Raw genomic sequence first — 22,137 nt, 5'->3', positions numbered from 1 at the left:
ACACCGCGCGTAAGCCGCAGATATATTTTGTGCTACTGATTTAATAACTTGGCTAACTAATTATAAATGTTTTAACACTAACATGTTAGTAAGTAACATGATGATGATGATGATAAGTTTAAGTTCTAGATAAGTATTAAAAAATAAATACAATTCTACTATCAAGTTTTTTTATCGCTACTAAACGCTTCCAACTATTTCGCAAAATCTATTTCGTGTATGGTCTATTCTATGATAGCTTTAATCCTTCGATCGCGGATTCTTGGAAATCTATTTTTATTCTATTGTTGTCGCGGTCACCGGTGAGTGGTGTCCTTATGGGGCTGTAAAGGTTAATTATATCTTATTTTTAAGCTACAAAAAGAAAACTATTTCAGCCTAGAGTCTAGACAATACCATAAACAGTAACGGATCTATTTTGTAAAAATATCTTAACAAGAGATAAAAGCTATGATACATAATAATATAATAATTACAATGTCTTGTCAATAATATTATTTTGAACTGAAAAAGCTAAGCTCGAAATACAACACTTTATCTTGACATTTAATTCCACAACTGTTGATTGATTAAGTATAATTGCGATAAGAAGTGTTGTTCTTTGCGAGTTAACGAATATAAAATCGATATTAAAAGTAATGACAGTTAAGTGATGTCATTACATTCATTATCTGTTATGTACGATTATGTGTATGACGTTTAAACGGAATTGACATAAAAATTAATTAATTATCGTGCTATTATTTCAATGTAATTTGACATCTGGTTAAAAACCTGTTATGAAGTTGCAATATAAAACCTGCAAAAGTTTTGTTTTATTTTAAATATTGCGTATAAGCTCTGATTCATTTATTTAAATTTATTTATTTAGATTTCACACTACCCTTGAACTCTATACTTCTACATAAATAACTAGAAAATGAGACAAAAGTCAAGTTTAAGATCAAAATCGAATATTATTATGACTAGATGACGCCCGCAACTCCGTTGCGCCAAAATTGTTTATCGCGAAGGAACCGTACATTTTTCCAGGATAAAAAGTAGCCTATATCCTTTCTCGGGACTCAAAGTATGTCCATGCCAAATTTCAGCAAAATCAGTTCAGCGGTTTGGACGTGAAGAGGTAACAGACAGACAGACACACTTTCGCATTTACAATATAAATAGTACATAATATATGGGAAGTATGATAATGTAGTAGTGTCATACTCATACCAGTTTGTTAGAGTTATAAAACGTGCCACGACCAAATTCACAGACAATATTTAGTAACGGGTTTCCTTATTTGAATATCCTAATGTATCCCACGGTACACTTGTTTTAAGAGGAGAATGTTCAAAATGTTTCGGCGAAGAACTTGGTATCTTGTGTGAAACGCAACAAGTTATACAGCGTGTTCCTAATTTCGCGAGACCCATTACTAATTATTACATTACAATGATGAATTGGACATATCACAAAGCGTATGAAAAAGGTAAGCTTAGTAATTTTCTTTTTTTTACCAAAATTAAATAAAACTAGTTCTTTGAATAGATAGCTTCTAAATATAAACACACCGGCAAAATTAGGGGAACATAACAAAATTTTCAATTTTTTTTAAATTGTTCACTGATTTTTATATATTTATTTATTTATTTACTAATTGATTATTAAAAAATAAATTTTATATAAATTTAGGGCATAAAAACGTGAAAAATAGAAAAAAATCAGCAAAAATAAAAAAATTAAGAAAATCTTTGAAATTTCAGTAGTAAGTTTTTAAGATAAATTCTCAATTTTTATTAAAGAAATGCCATGTTAAAAGCGTGTAATGCTGGTGTAATGCCTTCTATGGATCTCAAGAGGGCCTGGATACGCCATTCCATGCTTGCATTTTAATTGTCAATCATTTCCTGTGGGATATTCTCCTACTCCTCCAGTAGTGCCAACTCGAGCTCCTGGACACATTTTGGAGCTGGAGTTTTAACTCGTACCGTTCACCCATTGATGTGCCACACGTCTTCAATCGGATCCACATCCGTAGACCACGCTGGCCTCTCCACCTGGGCTACGCCAGCATCGTTTAGGTAATAATGCCCGATTTTCTTACTCTATGGACGCACATAAAATTTAAATTACTACCTAAAACTGTGTAAAAGGCACACCATGCAGTTCCAGGATGTCGGTGCTATAGCTCTGTACTGTCAAAGTATCATCATTTATAATCATCAGCTCCATGCGGGCTCCAAATCATATGCAACTCCAAACCATTACGAAGCCTGCATCATAGGCCACTTTTTCCGGTAAGTTTGATGGCCTGTAGCTTTCCTTATAATTTATCCACATTCTTTATCGCCTGTCAATACAATTTACATAGAATTTGCTCCCATCACTGTACAGCACAAGATTTCACTCACTTTTCTAATTTTGATGTTCACGCGCAAATCTTAGCCTGGCTCTTCGGTGTCCTGTCTCAAGTTTTGGTGCCCTTGCTGACACTTTTGAGTTTAATTTAACTTCTTTGAGTCTTCTTCTTACTGTACAATCACTTACACGTTCATCTTGGACCTGTTCCGACAGGTTTCGTGTCTGCATAACAGTTTGAGGTCGATTTCTTAAGTTTTGTTTCCTTACAAAATGGTCATCCTGAACCATTGTCACCCGATATCTGCCTTGTTCTCGTCTCCGAACGTAAGATCCAGTCTCTCTGAAGCGTTGAAAGTTACGATGAACCACGGAAGCCGACACACCTGGCCTGACTGACCGAACGGTAGGTGTGACCTTTTTTTATCGTGGTTACAGCTCTAGCTGTCGCAGATGCTGGGAAATCACTAATTTTGTATCTAAGCAATGTGTTCTTCCAAAAACCAAACAATCAAATGAGCTGAGCATACATTGCACCCCGCTAAAACGCCATTCTTATCAGGAACACTTACAACGTCAATAATCGAAAAACACTTATTAGGGCATAATTGCTATAAAAACCTGTCAACTTGCCAGTTTTGTTTAATATTTTATTTCTTGAATGAGCTTAGAAGCTATAAAAAAGGCTTTCAGACAGCCCGGCCCACTTGAGTTCAAGTTTTGGCCCTTTTTACCAATGTTCCGCTAATTTTGCCAGTGTGTGTATATAAGAAAAGAAGAGATAATGAGTAATGAGTAGTAAATATGACGTTTTTACACACTCAAAATCTATTAGACTTACTGTGAGTCCAAACTGAAAGGAAAGCCAAGATAATAATAATATAATATATTATAATGTAAAGATAATTTTTCGTTACAGATGAACTAACTACCTACATAAATAGATGTTGATTTATGGCGAAATGCTATTTCCGTCTGACGAGTTCGTAGAGATTTATACGAATTTGTAACAGGAGCAGGACACAAGTTGTATGGTCACAAGCAACTTTAATTGGATTATATTTTACTTTGTGCCTAATAAAAATTTATTAACAAAGATCTTATAATATTTATTAAGGGTACTTTTGATAACTTAAAAGTACTGGAACAAAATTATTAACATCTTACATTTAATTCAAACAATTTTGTTACCATAAAACTACTATACATAATCATAATCATTAAACGACTCCACAACGGCGGACTCTCTTGATATAAGTTTTCCGGAATTGTCCATGTAGCAATTCAAAAAATGCTGCATAGTAAAGTCGTACCTACATAATATGTATTTTTCCAAAAAGTATTTATATTTTATAGGTGTACAGAAAGCATAAGACTTAGTAAGAATTTCGGAATTTCCACAACTGAACCAATTAGTCCATTGGAGTGTTACATCGAATCCATTCCTTTTCAGTTATTTTTCGCTCCCTTGCACTTCCTCCGGTCCGAAAGAAAAGATTTACGTTCAGGTCTGGACCTTACGACTGAATTTACTATAAGTAGGATTTAACCGAAAATCGTAACGGAGTTGTTTTTGTGTTCAAATTGCCTACACGTAAGATGTGGCATTTATTCGTGTAAGCACTTAGATAATAATTGTCTAATTTAAAACTAGATATATGCTTTCAGACTTAATAATTCACACTTTTAACTTATATTTTATTGATTTTGGATGAGCACAATAAGGGATAATTTCTTTGTAAAAATACAAAACGCGCCTATAAAGAGAATAAAACAAAATGAATGTTAAAGTAGCATAAAGCTGTCGCCACCCTCCGACACTCGCAGGATCCGAGTTGCCACGTAAATCACGAAGTTTAGAAAAAAAAATTGAAAAAAAATATCACGTGAAAGTTCAAAAATATCATCCGTGAATGTAATTATGAGCGGGCACCCGCTGATTTCCGGCCTAGGTCCCTACTATTGTTCGCTTTGTCGCCTCGATTTCATTTTTACCTTGACGTGAGATTTTCGAATCCTGCAATTCTCCTCTATTTTCTGAATCAATTTTGAAAGTAAGTATCATGTTCTGTAATTTATTCTATCGATTTAATATTTAATATTTATTATTTAACGATAATTTTTCACATATTACATTATTAGAATCGAAGAATTGTAAACGTTTAAAGGAGCAGGGACTATCTAGAACTACTAATTACGCACATGGCACGCCGGTGTTTAAGTAATGAGAAATAACTTGTATTGTTGTTTCCAGAAGAATGCGAACCGCTCATCTTTATGGCACAATAAACAATAATTAAATGGAGTACTGCCACTAATTAAGCTACTAAAGTAAGGCTGCATGTACAGGAAAATAATTTTGCAAGATTTCAATAGTTTTTCTAGTGCTGGATTTAGATATACTTGAGTACTTTTCCACTGCTTTAAACAGATTTAGATTTATTTATGATCATTTATCATTTAAAGAGGAAAATAAAACAATTACGTCCTTAATTTCTTCATGATCATATTTTCTTTAAATTGAGATTGACAATTTTGAATTTGTACGAAAAGGTGTGGGCTTATATAAGTTACGAAACTTGAACTGTGATGAAATTTACTTTGTATGGGCCCTATCTATCATGTATTTCGTTTCGAATGATTTAATTGACAATTTAAATCAATTGGGACATTAGCTTATCTATTCATCTGTTGTCCCCAAAAAAAAACATGATTTTGAGTAATTTGAAACCATTAGTAGGAGACGCTGCCGCTTTTCGGCCGTTATAAATAAAACATCACTCCAAAGTTAGGCATTTTGAATTGCAAATAGCAGGTATAAAATATGTCCATGATATATCATGTGGATTTTCTAACACTGTTAATAATTTTCTTTTGCTTGACAATTTGCATCCCCTGTACTCGTATTTTATATAAGTATCTTATAAATTATATTTTAATTTAGTTATCAAAATTTCATCTACCATTGAAAGGTTTTGTCAAGAAAATTGTCTAGTTTATAATTTAAAGACAATGGAATATTTAAGACCAAACAATTTACGAAACAAAATTTTAATAACTGTGATAAGAAGACCTTTAGAACAATGTGCATAATAACAACAAGTTTTAATGCGAATTAAATTAACAATTGTTTTTGGATAACGAACACAATACAAGATTGTATCATCGCTAATTAAGATGGTAATTAAAAATTGTAGGAGGCTCAGAAAGTAAGAATAATTAAGTGAAGCACTTCATTATGCTAAGCCATCTGCAATACTTTTAAGAATTGCTAATCCATATTATTTGTTAAAGTTTCTGAAAAAGTTATCTTAAAATATAATTTTTCAAACAATAAATACACGAAAACAAAATATCGTAATTGTGCTATTAAATCACGTGCGTACTTTCTTCAACGACCAACGTACGTATTGGGTAAACCATCGATATTCGGAAGTAGTCAAATATTTTAACACACATAAGCCGACAAAAGCTGACCTCTTGTCGGCGTTTAAACGACGAACGAGACTGTCATAATAATCATTATCAAAAGTACAGAAGCGCCAAAGAAATGGTCACCATTAGCAGTAATGTGACAATCTAATGGTATCGTCTTCGAGCTATTTATCAAACGAACTGGTTAAGCGGAAAGCTTCCGTTCGAGGTTATTTTAATTTTTGACTCGAATCATTAATTTAATATATTCTAGCACGAATTTCGTCCCACAATTATGAGGTTCATTAATCTCGGAGTCGAAAACGTTAAATAATTTTAATATTCATCAGGTGTAATCAGACACGACATCAGAAATAATGTTAAGTATATCACTGTTTACCCTACGAAGAAAAGTTATTATAAAAACGATCCAAATATATTAAAAATATATTTGGGACTTTTTTTCATATAATATTGTGTCATGTACTAAAGATGAACTTTTCCGTACATCTACGGATGAATGGATGAATTAATGAATGAATTTTAAACTGAACTATTACGATAGTTCAGTTTAAAATTAAATGACCTCGTTCTTGTCGAATAAAATATGTCAGGAATCTTGTGAAAAAGCCTCGATTTTTAAATTATTATTACCTATTCAGATAACAATATAAATTGGTACGTGGAGATGACTACACTTTCAAAGTAAGTACTGAAGTCCTCCGAGTCTGTAACTGTTTAGGCGCAGCGCAGACGACAGACTATCCGTGACGCATTTTTTACTCCGTGGAAATAGAACCTATGCAATTATATGCAGTAACCCACACGACGCACAGCGCAGACGTGTGCGTTACTGCATATAATTGCATTGGTTCTATTTCCACGGACTAAAAAGTACAAGGTGGACAATTTCTTACCGCCAAGTTACAATTATTGTGATAATTTTACTGCAGCACTCAGAGACAAATATTAATTAATTAACTGCAATTAAATGAACATTTTGTTATAAGCTCTACACATTATCTGTCAAACTCTATAAAAAATTGAAGTTTAATCAATAATCATCATTAAGGGGGCGACTGACCCAAAATTGACGATTTTATAATTCATTTTCATACTTGAAAATAAACCCCAAATTGTTTCATTTTTTAAACATGGATACTACATTATATTTCCGAGGATCCGACCTAGCGGAAACACGATATCTTAAAGATGCATCTAAATTTCACGAATTTCATATATTGCCATAACCGTGTATTACATTAAGTTAATATTTTAAGTTTTTAACATATTGTATAAAATTATATCATTGAGAAACTGACCAAGCGGATTTTTAAAATTTTGTATATTTATCGAGTTATTAAGAAAAAACTAAATTGGCGATGATTCCTCGTCGTCCTTTTTCACCTGGCATATGAAAGACAGTGAGTGTGAAGAGAGAAGGACGATTTTTGATTTTTTGCGTCAGTCGCCCTCTTAAATGTCTCTTGAGTGCGGCAGTTAGAGCATTTGTTATATTTCATTATCGTACTTACCTAACAGTAATGGTAAGATGTTAGATATAAAATACTAATAATTATAGTTTGTGCGTTTTAAGATGATATGGGTGACAGTTTTCATATTCCTTGCTACGGGTTTTTTTACAAGAAAAAAAAATCAAAATGTAATAAATTATATTCCATCTACAAAAACAAATGTTTCCTATGATTGTAAATGAATAAAAACGAAAAGTTGCTAAATGCTAACTTGTTAATATAAAATTATAAATATTAACCGTGAAAAATTATTGTTACGAAAACATTTGAAAAATGTCAGATGCACGAAACGGAACTTATGTCAATAGAGATAGACTCTGTTGGATCGAAATCAAATCGATAAAAAAGGGCGGCCATCTTAAATCGCCGGCACCACTGAAATGTCAGTACGAAATCGATAATTTCGATTGCAATTCCTTTACGAAGTGATTCGATATTTTTAAATTATCGATTAATTTTTGTTAGGTACCTACTACTATTGTCTGTTGTCTGTCTATTGTCAATTATAATGTGTCACGCATATCATCATAAAACGCACAAACTATAGAGGACCGAACACGTTTTGACTTCCGAAGTAAAAAACAAGTTATTCAAATATGCAAATTTTATTCAGCTTTCGTTTATTATAAATTATTTTTGTATAAATACAAAATATTTAAAATGTAACTTGCGAAGGAAGAGGATGTCGATGTTTGTCATTTTCTAGAATTTTATTAGCGTGCAGCCGGATAGATGTTATTTATTGCAGGTATAATTATTTCCTTTGCAAATGATATAACTTGATCTTATTTCAATACGACTAAGTATGACTATCACTATTCACTTGGGATTTCCTTAAAGATATTAAAGGTACTCCGTACTATGGATTTCAAGCGCGAACTCTTTTTTTTTATGAAATAAGGGGACAAACGAGCAAACGGGTCACCTGATGGAAAGCAACTTCCGTCGCCCATGGACACTCGTAGCATCAGAAGAGCTGCAAATGCGTTGCCGGCCTTTTAAGAAGGAATAGGATTACAGGGTAGGGGAGGTAAGGAAAGGAATAGGGAAGGGAAGGGTAGGGAATTGGGCCTCCGGTAAACTCACTCAATCGGCGAAACACAGTGCAAGCGCTGTTTTTTTTTTATGAAATAAGGGGGCAAACGAGCAAACGGGTCACCTGATGGAAAGCAACTTCCGTCGCCCATGGACACTCGCAGCATCAGAAGAGCTGCAGGTGCGTTGCCGGCCTTTTAAGAGGGAATAGGGTAATAGGGGAGGGTAGAGATGAGAAGGGAATAGGGGAGGATAGGGAAGGGAATAGGATTGGGCCTCCGGTAAACTCACTCACTCGGCGAAACACAGTGCAAGCGCTGTTTCACGCCGGTTTTCTGTGAGCCCGTGGTATTTCTCTGGTCGAGCCGGCCCATTCGTTCCGAAGCATGGCTCTACCGCGTAAAAACTTTTTGCTTTAACGTTTCTAAGTTTTTTCTAGATTCGGAGTCCAAAATTGCTGTTACTGCCAAATTGTAAAGCAACACAAAAATGTGTAATGCAAAAAAGTATTTATTCCAAAGTCTTAAATTGGTCTCTCTCTACTAAAATCCTTACAAGGAGGACTCAATTTTCAAGAAATTGAGTCGAGACACAGAGTCTCCACATTAAACACATTATGCCGATAGTTGGGGTCAGAAAAATGGCCCTCCAGCTGGCGATTAATGTTTATTGAGCAAATACAAAGACCATAATATATCTAAATATCACCGTCCTTTTATTAATTTTAATTATTTATTATTATTTATAACGAAGAAAACCTAATTCCATATAATTATTCTTAAACTAAAACCTGATTTCATCAGGTTTACGCAGATCTAGAAAAAATATTTATAGCTTAGCGAATTTATTGCAATTTAAATATCGATTTTTAATTTTATTGGACACATTGAGCATCAGAGAAACAGTCTTAATTAATAATTGTATATTATAGAGGTAATATTTATGACATGAGATTTATAATCCATGCTAAAAATATGCGATATTAGTCTCTTTGTCTATAATTTGTCTATCAGTTTTTCAAGAGTGATACCTACCTTCATTCCTGATAATGGGCAATGATAATTTTTGTTACAAAAAATTAGTTTGTTCACAAAAATGCAGTAATAAAGAGCAAAAAAATGTAAGTCACTAATTAAGTCGTATTAATATGATCGTGCGAAATACATTACATTAATTCGGTGTTCCGATGCTTATCTACAACATGAAGACAGTGGTTTATTATGACAATATATATGTTTATTATGTGGAGAGGTCTCACGGGTTTCTTGACCTTCTATTGCTTAGTCTGTGAATTTTAAATCAAACTTAGTGAAAATTTTGAAAGTTCTGGTTGTACGTGTTGGTACAATGCTTGAGGCGAAAAATTGTACCGTAAAATACTTAATTAGTATGTTTTTCATTTTCTTCTTTTGTCAACCAAATATTTGATGACATTCCATACAATTATAAAAAATGTAGCTATTATTAATATGTATCTATTTGCTGCCTCTCACAGAAAGTAAGCAGTACCATTTGCCACTTCTCATAGTTAATACGTTAAGGACGCTGAGCTGCTTTCAAAATGTAAGTTGCAGTTAAGGCCATCCCCCGAGCAAACGACCTTGACCATACATCTGACGCGTTGTTTTTTTACATAACTTAGTTTGAAATTGACATTAAAAAAATTCAAATTCAAATGTACCAAATAAAATTGTCTATCGATTGTCGTGTGTTTCAAATAAAAGTAATTTGTAAATTACTAGGGAGATGCTGAAAGTACGCTTGAATTTTAATAAATTGGAAGATAATATCATGAGTATAATGGACAAAAATAGTAAATTAAAAACGGGGAAAGGAATGTTATATGAATACTTACTGAATATTTTTATTATATTTTTGTAGTTTTCAAATTATGAGTTAATAAGGCTCTAAATACGGTAAATTACGGCATCTCCGTGGGGGGAGCGCCTTAAGCATTGTGATCAGTTGGATTACAGGTTCACTGATAAATGTAAATAATTAAATATGTACCTAATATGTCCATTGTTCCTCGATTTTGGATTCTAGCTAGAATCATAGACATATGGTTGATAGTAGTGTCACACTAAATCTATGTTATATTAATCAATTAAAGTGACATCCCATGCACAAGAGGCCACCATTTGTAACACTTCTACGAACCATTTAATTAATTTTCAGTTATTCTAAATAGCATTGCGAGATTATAAAATCGAGAAAGAAAAGTTCCAACAAGTTTTTAAATCCGAGCAATTTTAAACCATTTGCTAAAAGCTTCGCAAGTTTTAAAGAAAAAAACTCCTTGGACACGAAGGACGTTAAAAGCAATAGACTTTAGGTTCCTTGAGACTAAAGTTAAATATCCATTTAAATCTTCGACGCTGGGAGGACGTCCCGAGGGGGAGCGCTGCAGCACTGGAAAATGCTTTTGCCCCGATGTATTATGTGATTTTAAACAGTACATTCTTGAATGATGTTGTAAACTTTCGTACTTTCTTAAATGTATTTTATGTCTTCAGTAACTTTTATGTTGTATATTCCATAATATTTGGGAGAGTCACCATAAGCTGTTCTTGTATAATGATTAACCAGCTATTTGACCGAGATTTGCTCGGTATTCGATGAAACACGAATAAAATGACATTTTCTAAAAATGATTCCTAGCTAGATCGATTTATCCCCCCTAAACCCCCTATATACCAAATTTCATGAAAATCGTTGGAGCCGATTCCGAGATTCCAATTATATACATATATACAATAATTGCTCGTTTAAAGATATAAGATGATGATGAAACGTCTTGTTATAAATGATTTTTAACTTTATTTTTTACAATGGTTTTTGAACGGAATAGAAAGGATAAGTACAGCATGTAACATACTACAAATCAACGGAAGGAAAGAAAGAGCGGTGAAAGTAGACCGGACAGACAATTAAAGTTTAAAATATAATATTGTCATCTTACATAAATTCATTAATGTTTCCTTTAATTTATAAAACATGGATTTGTTTTTGGTTATACTTTTTGGAACATCCTGTAGTTCACTTCCTTCCGTCGTAATTTAGTCACTATATTTTTATATAATTAATCTAATATTTATTGCCTAAGAATTGTTTCAAAATTATCGTCATTCAATTTTAATGTTCATCATAATAATTATTATAGAGACTCTTCATTTTAGAATTTAGAGTCAATGTATGCGGTCTCTTACACCTGGCTTGTACGGTCTGTATAAAGTTTCTCCAAACGATTTCCTTAAAGAACATAATAATAAAAAAAAAAACATATCTTCATAACATTTACTGTTCTTAGAAAACAATAACATTTTCCATACTTATCAAAAAATCACTAGCCTGATAAATTTAAAAAAAATCGCAGCGCAGGTGTAAAGAAAGCGCATCAAGCGACAATAGGCGATTCCAGCAGTACATAGCTTCGTCGACGACGGCACTAAATCAATACGAACCATCACGCCTCGCCCCCTCCCCCCACCTCAACCCACCCCCCGCCGCTTGAAGCCGCTTTCCCGCCGAAAGCCACCACCCTTGAAAAGCTCGTGAGCTGAGCTCCTACTTCTGTTCGGCTTTTGTGGAGGTGTAGCTCGGGCGAGATGTCTTGGGATTTGTAAACTCTCCAATTGACAGTTTACAATTCGAGTAACGTGTGTAAGTTGAATATGATTATTGTGTATTTGTTTTACGTTCTTGATACAGTTGAAAATGTTTATTTTCAACTGCTTCCCTTTCGTTTTACGTTAGAATAACATAATATTATTTGTGAAGCTTAATTAACAACTAAAAAGTTTTTAAATACAATATTAAAAAGATAAAGATTGAAATAATAGTCCTTACCATAACATCATTAAAGATTTTATTATTATTACACATACTAATTACTAGCCTAATTACTAGTTAGAACTTAGATTGATGTGCCTCACTTACTTTACTGTGCCAGAACTTTTTTGTACATTTTTCAACATATAACTCTCAACCAAATCATCTCGCATTTATTTACTTTTTTCATTGATTGAGTACCTTTATTGATTCTTACAAAATATGCAAAAGTATGAAAACCGTTCACTCCCTCTATAATTATCCGTAATGTTTCTACTAAGCGACTGTATAAATCATGCGACGCTATTGTTCGATTCGTGTTAGATTGATAATGTCCTCGGGTGTGAACGAGACGGATAGCGTCCTTAGCTTTGTATTCATGAGCTTGCCGAAAAAGGAGTAATTTTGTTATGGCATGAAATGTCACAACAAACACTATTACGTGTGTTTACACTACTGTATTCATTATCATTTCTCTTTCAATGTCGTTATGGTTATTATTATCATCAATTATCATCATCAATTAAATAAATTGACACTTTACTTGTGTATTCTTATTTCTTCTACATAAGTGTATGGCCATTTTGTAGTTTTAATACATATTTAAATAACTTAAGTAAATTTTAAATATTTATAAATTAAAATCTGAATTTTTGCAGTTAGGAAATTTTCTCAACTTTATTACAAGTGAATTAGCCTAACTTATACCATGTAAGACTACATAACTTCTCTATTGTCTCAACTTGTACGTTTTACAATAATAAAATAAGCGCAGGACAATACCATAAATCTCCCGGAGACGGGGCGGCTATTTCCTCCAACGATTTGAATTTAATTTAGCTCAAATTTCGCTCTTTTGTCGATTATTCAATGCGAATTATCTTTATACGGTTCAAATGATATAAATTTTGAATTACTGCAATATTTTCTAATTATTATTTTAAAGTTTCTTTAATAATCATCACTGACTACACTTTATTATTATTTGGATCTGCCTTCATTTGGTTTTCACAGAAAAATAAAGTATCAAAACTGCGTATTTCTGCCACCAACCCTCCTTGACTCCAAAAATAGTATTAGGATTATTAATTTAAACAACAAAACAGCAGATCCTTGTCATAGAGCTAGTGGCTCGGATTGATGATGGTAGATGAATACGATATTGTAATACGGTTTGGAAGAAAGAAAGGTATAATTAAAGATACGAATGCAGGTGTGTTTAAATTTGAAAAAGACGTATAAAGATAGGTTTATAGCTAGTTCTTTGGTCCTGCATATAAGGGTAATGAATCTCTGAATTAGTCTATAGCATGGCGCTGTGTAGGGAATTTTTAAGCCGGCACGGAGGGCGCTGGGCGGTGCTCGTGTTTCGCGTGTCTACTCCGGGATTATCGACCATTTTAACTCACGGTCTCGGTGTTGGGCTGCGGGCACACTGGGTAGTACATGATTTATGTACTGCTAATATTTTACAAATGTAGTGTTATAATTCTCGATAATTGCATATTGTAAAATCAGCCATATTTGTGGCGTGGGGATATAACTCCTGCGAGAGTCCGTCGTCTGCCCATCGCCAACTTAACTTGTCGTGCAATAAAGTGATTCAACGCATCAAGTATTTAATTTGAAGACCCCAGCCTTTGTTCACTAAACAAGCATTAATGTCGAATGTCAATTGATTTGAAATTTATACAGCGAATAACTATACAAAATCTGCTTCTCTTTGTCCGACACATCGGAATAGTTGTAGAACAAAGGCAGCGAACATCAGTAGTTATACCACAGTATATAATATATTAGTAGTACCAAGTTATACGAAGAGTAGTATCTTGATTATTAAGTGAGCATTGCGAAATATTACAAAGAGAGTCTGTGACTTCAATAGTAAGAGTTGTAAATTGCTCCATATCAACCACCTTGTCAGTGATTTCTGTTTTCTTCAGTCCTTAATTGCTGGTGCTGCTCTAGAGTCTAGAGTCTAGCCTAATATTAAATTGTGGCATCACTCGCTGAATTCTTAAAAAAATATTTTTTTTTGTTGAAAATAGCACATTATTGGCGCACTTATAAAGTCAAGTCAATATTAAATTTAAATTAAATAAAGTAAAAAAGTTTACTGTTAGCCCATTGTATCCTCAGCCTTACTCTACCGCGCGATCATCATCAGATTCGACCGCGCTATCTACGTATAAACGTTTTTCGTATAACTAACAAGGAGTTTTTAAGCCGTAGTTTAAATCGTGACTTACACTAGCCCGGCTATGTTATAATTACATTAGATCACAGGTACCGATACAAGAGCCACGATAGTCGAGGCGTAAAGTTTTTTTACGTCCAAAAAAAGAATATATTCTTACAGAATTATCATCTTTTACGTTGCTCTGATCAGTTTATAATATGTGATAAAAGATTATTGTTGTGGTCAGAACAATTTGAAATTTAATTATCCATGTTATTGTTAGCCAAAAAAAATCAAAACTCGAAATACGGTAAGTACTACGGTACATTTGACTGAAAAATCTACAAACAAGATTAAGTGAGGAATTGAGGATATTCATTTCATACTTCAAATATCAATATTATGGCCTTCAACAAAATATGTCGAAGCGGCCGCAAGGCAAACCTCTTTCCTTTACTTGCCTTATATTAATATCTATCATTTCTACGTCTACAGTGTGTAACAAAAATAAGTGATAATACTTTAGGGTGTGTACGTGTTCCTTGTAGAGAGTTCACTGTGAAAGTAGCAGCTCTGATTTTTTTTCACTTTTGTATGGGCAAGGGCCCGAGCGTCACGAATTTCCCCATACAACAGTGAAAAATGTTTTCACAGTGAACTCTCTACAAGGAACACGTACACACCCTAAAGTATTATCACTTATTTTAGTTACATCCTGTATATTGTTAGGTGGGTATTTCAATGTTGAAATAAGCCTCATTTAGACATGAACCTAATATGTGATGATAATGATGGTGATGAAGGTGATGATGATGATGAACACTAGTGTTGTGCACTTGCGCCCCCACAAGTGTGAGAATCGGAACTCGCTGAAATGTATCTGTATCAACGAAGGTATCAACTATCGACGGAACTCCGTCGTTTTCCGGCATACATCCCAAATAACTGTTTTTATAATGTTGCTGCCTTGCTACTAAATGATATGCAAATGAAATTCTTTAACGGGATTTTCCCGCGCCCACCGCTTAACAGTAAAATCGATTTTTTTAAAGTTGCTCATCCTTGAACTACGAAAACATTCACTGAAGTTTCAATAAGAAATTGTTAGTGGTATTAGTAACAATAAATAATGAGAATAAAAATTATTGTTGAAAAATGGGAAGATAAAGACTGATTATATACAGCATTAAAGAAAAAAATATATTATGTAAAAAAACACTTTTATACACCTAGTTACTACTTTCTTTTCATAGCTGTATATCTAAATTACGATGACCGTAAACATTTTTTGTGGCATTCCAAAATATAACCTTGGCGTGTATTTTTTTTCATGATACAACGCCGTTTGTTCAATTTTATCAAGATCTGTGTAATGTATGTTATTAAATTGGTGCTAGTTCCTTACGAATCAAACATGGCGCAGACTAGAATGAAGTAGCAGCAGTCGAAGTTGCCGCGAATCAGAGTGAAGTAGGTAGAGCTTGCAACGGGATAGTTATAGTGATGGGGTGACACACATTGTTATTATTAGTTTTTGTCGCGCTCCCTCCCTACTTACCATTCATACTTATGTTACCTCTTACATTCTATGAGCCTTACGTCGTCTGCATAAGGGTCATGTCAGAGGTTAAATAGGTCTGAACGGGCTGTAGCTTCGCCGCCATTCCTCGCATGAGCACTTTTTGTTCATTTTCTCTAACGTCAACTTTTTATATTGACGGATACTGCTCGTGATTTATGTTGATATTTTACTTTTAATATTTTTGTAAGTTATCCCGTTATAATCAAAGATTATTGTGTCGATATTTGAATTGTAGGTTATAATTGCTCTTTCCACCTTAACCATTCATATTATGTACTTTTAACTTAATACATATTATATAGTCGTCATTACATTACAAGAGACTTTTCAAAATGAATACACCAATGGATATTGCCAATTTTTCTAAAGCAGACAATTTCCAAATTATCATCTCGTAAATTTAAGATTCCACAGCTTTACCTTTATAGGTACGATTTAAGACGGTACTTAAATGACTGTACAATAAAACACCTTCTTAGCTCGCAACTTGTAACAGTAACCATATCAAGGCCCAAGTCCCAACCAACCAAACTACCAACTCACCGCAAAAACGCAAAATATTTTACACTCATCAATAACCGATTTATCAGTCACGTTCATATCGGCACAATCACTGGTAGATCTTATCAGTCCTATTATTATTCATCACAATAAAACACAGACAGCATCTAATGTAGCGACTAGCGACGAATTTAGAATTTTAATAAGCCAATTAACGCTTCGTTTAATTTGCCCGGAATTTTCGGACCTCCGTCCCACGCGCCCCACCAGGTACTGGATAAAAATTCACTTACAATTTTAAGGTAGCAACGTCCTTGAGAACTTTTGATTATAAACAAAAGCCTGTTATGCAAGCGAACGTGAAGAATCGGGTTTCACGGCCGCATTATATGGACAAGGCGAGATAAAGCGATTGTTTTGGGCCATAAATAAGACTGCAACAGGTATGGTGCCAACGGGACTCCACGATCACGTGGCATCCACTTTCCCTTTCGTTTATCGGCCGAATACGTTTGAATTTAGCATTCCGTTTTTGGATTATGTTTTCATAGTAGGGCCTTTTGGAATCGAGTTTTTTTATCGATTTTTACAGCAACCAATTTGGCCGATGAATTTAATTTGGGCGTCACAGCACTCGGAATCGATACGTAATTATAGAGTGAAAACGAACCCCTCATAAATATTATATCCGTGATAGTATAGGGCGCGGCCGGATTCGCCCGTGGCAGCCATTGTGTGCAGCCAGCCACCATGGCAGGAGTGACGTCATACAGTATCATACATTTTAATTACACTTGTAATAATTTTGGCGCCACCAAAAAAAGTTTCCGCTACACAGAATTAAAAATAGAACTTAGAACAATAATATATAATATCTAAAAGTTACGATTTAATGTGTCTAAGCTCTAAAGTGTGGTTATTAACTGAAGCATAATATTTTCTGTTCGAGTGTGTACGTGTACCTTTTTATTTTATAGAGGTGTTTCGCTAGGTTGGTCGACAAAAAAACAGTGTTCATTTAATTTTGAATAAAATGTAGCAAAGCCGCAGGGATCCACGAAAACATGGCACAAGCGTGATAAAAAGACCTTGAGAACTAATTTTGTCGCATTACAACAATTAAACTCATTATTTTTTACACAAAAATATGACCTAGACTAAAAGTTGGACAGAGACTAGATATTTTGTATTCACCAAAAATTAAGATATAAATTCAGGTTATGTACTATTTAGTAAATCAAATCTAAAAGTAGAGCGTACAAATCGTGACATCATTGCAATTAAGAGGAGTCCACACCGCCGTTTTTCCATATAAACGCTGTCCCCTGTTTCCTCCCTGGATAATGCCGGTAGAGTTATTTTTTCCTGAATATCTATGGCCACTATTAGCATGTCCCTATGTTTTCTATTTTTTCATAACGTTATTATTACAAAAGATAAGAACGTCCAAAAACCCAAAAAAATGGCAAGATTTTCCTCTGTGTTCAAACACCCAGAAAACAAAACTGGCTAAAATATACAAAAAAAATAAAACATAGGAACACAGCTTAAGCCTTGCTTTAATTCTTAATGAAAAAAGTACTTAAATCGGTTAGGTTTTGGAGAAGGAATCAGCGGACAACGAATCGAAGATTTTCTGTTCTTTTATTAGAACTTTTGTCGTGTTGTCTCTATCGCGCTCTGCGGTGGGAGACTTGAGATTGGTGAGACAGCAATACATTTTCAAATATGTACCTTTTTTCAATTTCTCTCGCCCCTGGTGTATCCTCTTAACATGAAAACATTGGACAAAAATTCACAAACAAAAAACCTCATTTCTCGTTATTTCCTTGTACGTAATCGAAACAACTTCCCTGTTTTATCTAATTTCAGTTCACGTAAAGGTTGCATGTCGACCGACAGTTACGAACTGAGATTAGCCTGCCAACCTCGAACATAAAAATTGACCGTGAAATCGACTCGAATTCAACTCGAATCGTTTCTTCGTTTACCGAAGTTCATTTTAAGTTCTTAATTGGTCGCGGTGATTAGTATTGTTTACTGCGTATTTTACAATCTATTAGACTGTACCGGTTACTAATCTTCGTTGTAAAACTTTGATTGAATCTGGGACTCGGTTCTTTTGATCGTATCGAGTAAGAGTATTTGACCGAATTCCAAAAAGGAGGAGGTAATACGTTCGACTGTATGTATCTTTTTTTTTTTTTAATGTATGTTCAACGATGACTTAGCCGTTTGTGGTCCGATTTACAAAATTCCTTTTATGTTGTATAGGGTTTGACTCGAATTTGGTACCATGTTCATAAACGTGGTGACCTGATGATGACCATGAGTAATCGAGGGAACTCCTCAAAATTTATATGGAAAATAATATATAGATTTTGGCTTTCGATACGTAGGTTGTAGGTTCTAAATTACAATTTTTTTACCATAAATTCTAGACACATATTAACTAGATTTTACAAACGCATTATATAATAATATGAATTGTGATATCGTGTTTATAAAACACAATATTAGCTTGAAGCTCGCTTTTTTTTCTATATAAATAAATGAGACCAATTATGTGACCCGCATATCACTGATGTTATGAGAGCTATATCGCGACGAGGATAAAAACAAAAGTATTTAATCTATGAGGGAGTAACATCTGCTTGAGGAATCCGGTCGCATCTGTTGGCGGGAACTTTTTCGAATTTCGAATGCGCAGGAGACGAGGCAGATGTTATAAACTTTTTAAAAAGTGGTTATCGTGATTACAAATTTGATGTTTGAGGTTTGAGCCAATGTTTAAGGGCCCTGGGGTTGCCGATGAGGCCAGATAACGGTAAACGGGGTCATTATGTGACCCTTCCCAATTTAAACAATATTGACGTAATACGCTGCATTTATCAAACGTTTTAAAACGGGGAGCCCGAGTGTAGAATGGTTTATTTCGCCCGTTTATTTAATGACTCTATTTGTTACGAAACTTTATGTAATAAATGTAACAATTTATGCAGTTCTAGTTCCGTTTTGTATTATGCGCGGCCGACCGAGACTTTTGTTAAATATTTAAATAAAATGACCCGCTTTATTATTAGTCATCTCACGTAGGTAAGTAAAGAATTCCATAATTTCAACGGAATCAAAATACAAGCATAAAGTTTTGGATGATTACATTAAAAGCAATTTTTAATTTGTCCCATAACGTAACCATTTTTTGGAGACATCAAAATGTTATTAAGACCGTCCCCCGAGCAAACGACCTTGGCCATACATTTGCCGCGTTGCCGAGATCGCGCCAAAACCCTATTTTTTTTTTACTTATCTTAGTTCAAAATTGTCCTAAAAAAATTAAAACGGGGAATATGTACTTTGTGATATTGTCGTTCTATTGGCGTGTGTTTCAAATAAAAGTAATTTGTAAAAGAGTAATTCTCCGAGGCCCCTCAAAATGTGGTCACACGCTCTTTACTATTACCCTAATAAGCATACAGCCTTAGGACCAAACACACGTTATTCCTCAGTTATTTAAGTATCTGATTTCAATAAAAAACATCAATTCAATTCATATTTTGTTCCCAGAAAATTCAATCGTAACTTTCGTGGAGTTTGTCGCAACTTTCGTGGGGACCGAAATTTCAAATTTGATTATCTCAGTAGTTAATTGACCGATTTACATGCCTTAAAGATCGTATTTATTAACTTTAGAGCACCTTAAAGGTATTTGCATTTATTTAAAGATAACTCGAAAATAAAAAAATCCCACGAGAGTGACGCGGAGAATCATTTTTGAAGAATCACTCACAACCTAAGGAGATGCTGAATGTATGCTTGAATTTTAATTAATTTGGTTTTATTTTGGAAGCTGACATCATGAGTATAATAAACGAAAATAGAAATTTTAAAACGGGGAAAGGAATGTTGATATACTGAAGACTATTGCTGTATTTTTTTTATAACTTTGTAGCTTTCATGTTATGAGTTTATAAGGCTTTAAATACGGTAAGTTACGGAATCTCCGTAGGGAAGGCCCTTAAGGTATATTTCAAAATTTGTAAGCCTAAAATTGTAGGTAAAGATTAATATAAAAAGTAAAAAATAAAAATATAATTTTCATAGTAAAACTGGCTTCCATTACAAAATGTATGGAAATTTAACAGCACTTAATCTTTTAAGACGCACTGTTTTAAATTGAAATTTTTAAATCAATCGGTTCAATGCCGCGTGTCGTATATATTATGTCTTTGAAAGACTTATTTCTTTGACCCTCAAATTCAGTAATTTAAGTTTTCCCCTCCGGATAGCATTTCATTTACCTCTTCAACCGATACGCTGTGTAGGACGTACTAATCTCGAACAGGGCGCTACGTAGAGCCCAATTGTTTAAAACGTTTCTTTTTAATAAAAATTATACTCTTCAAAACGACGGCAAAGCTTGACTTTGTGAGTGGGAATTATATCAGTTATGTCAATATTAGTTAAGTCATAACAACCTAAATAATATGAATGCTTCAAGTTACTTTTTTTAGGCTTCAACCACCACTCGCCAGCAAAAGCCGACATTTAGGTATACAATATACATGTGGAAACTCTGCTTCAGATATTTTATTCTTTATAATAAAGAATAAAATATCTGAAGCAGAGTTAGCCGTATGCATCCCGACCGCTGGGCAAAGATATCGACAGAGTGGGTACCTGAAGATGGAAGACGCAACCGTGGCCGGCCTAGGAAAAGATGGCGCGATGAGCTGGAGGCGTACCAGCCGGGCTGGCCAACGGTGGCGCTGGAGCGAGACAAGTGGAAGACCCTGGGGGAGGCCTTTGTCCAGCAGTGGGATAGCATAGGCTAACAAAAAAAAAGTTTATAAAACGATATTTACTGCTGGTTTTTATTATTGATACATTCCGGATTTAGAGGCGGCAATCAGTGACGATATTATAAATCAGAACTTAAAGACAAGCACTGGGTCTGGGTTGCTAAGTGCCATTATTTTACCAGCAAGAAATGTTTAACCTTATTGTCAATCAAGCAGAGGACATGACCAACTCTAGATTTTTTACCAGCAAGGAATCTCCATCGACGCCGATGTGCCGATAATTCCCTCCATTGATTCGTAACGCCTCCCGCGCCACGCTACAATGATCGCGGGCCTCGACATTTGCTATTGTGTTGTTGTCTGTACCCCTCCCCTCCCCTCTCCCCCGCGGCGTTATTTATGTCATCTTCTACACATGAAATTGGTGAGATTGAACCGCAGATTCAATTTGTTTTTTAATTTAACGAAAGTATTTTGTGCCTTGTAAATCCGCGGTGCGAGGAATATCGTCACTTTACAAAGTAAGCAAAACTTTCGAGCGTATATTTCTCCGCTGGTTGACTGAACCTGGCCGAACTAAAATATTATAATTACTTAGGTACACCGTAATGTTTGCATCTGGAGCAGTATTTTGGCCGCTAATTAAAATGTTTAAAAATATTCTGAAATCTTCGCAGAAAATTAATATGCATGAACCGACAGACTTTAATTACGTGGTTATCTTTCTAAAAATCTTTGTTTCGGGCCGGGGCAATTTAAATTTGGTCCACTTATATACGGACGTTCACTTATGTGGACTTAAGTGCATGGTTGTCGAAAATAAACAATTATTTCCCGTACTGGGGTGCACGGACAGGGTTGCGAACTATGGGGTGCTCACGGTTGCCGCGAGAAGGGCGCAACTCAAAACTTTCA

The 22,137-nt window shown here is 34.4% G+C and overlaps 1 protein-coding gene across 3 annotated transcripts in view; it reads right to left on the bottom strand.

The window, feature by feature from the left end:
* LOC121740528 (homeotic protein antennapedia-like) overlaps window positions 1-22,137 on the bottom strand; it is a 194,986-nt gene that overhangs the window by 90,930 nt on the left and 81,919 nt on the right. The window lies entirely within an intron of this gene.

This window comes from Aricia agestis, chromosome 3 (assembly GCF_905147365.1).
Source record: "Aricia agestis chromosome 3, ilAriAges1.1, whole genome shotgun sequence".
In the NCBI taxonomy this organism is placed as follows: Eukaryota; Metazoa; Arthropoda; class Insecta; order Lepidoptera; family Lycaenidae; genus Aricia; species Aricia agestis.
Note: the sequence above shows the minus strand (reverse complement) of the source record. Positions and strands in the feature narration are given on the sequence as shown.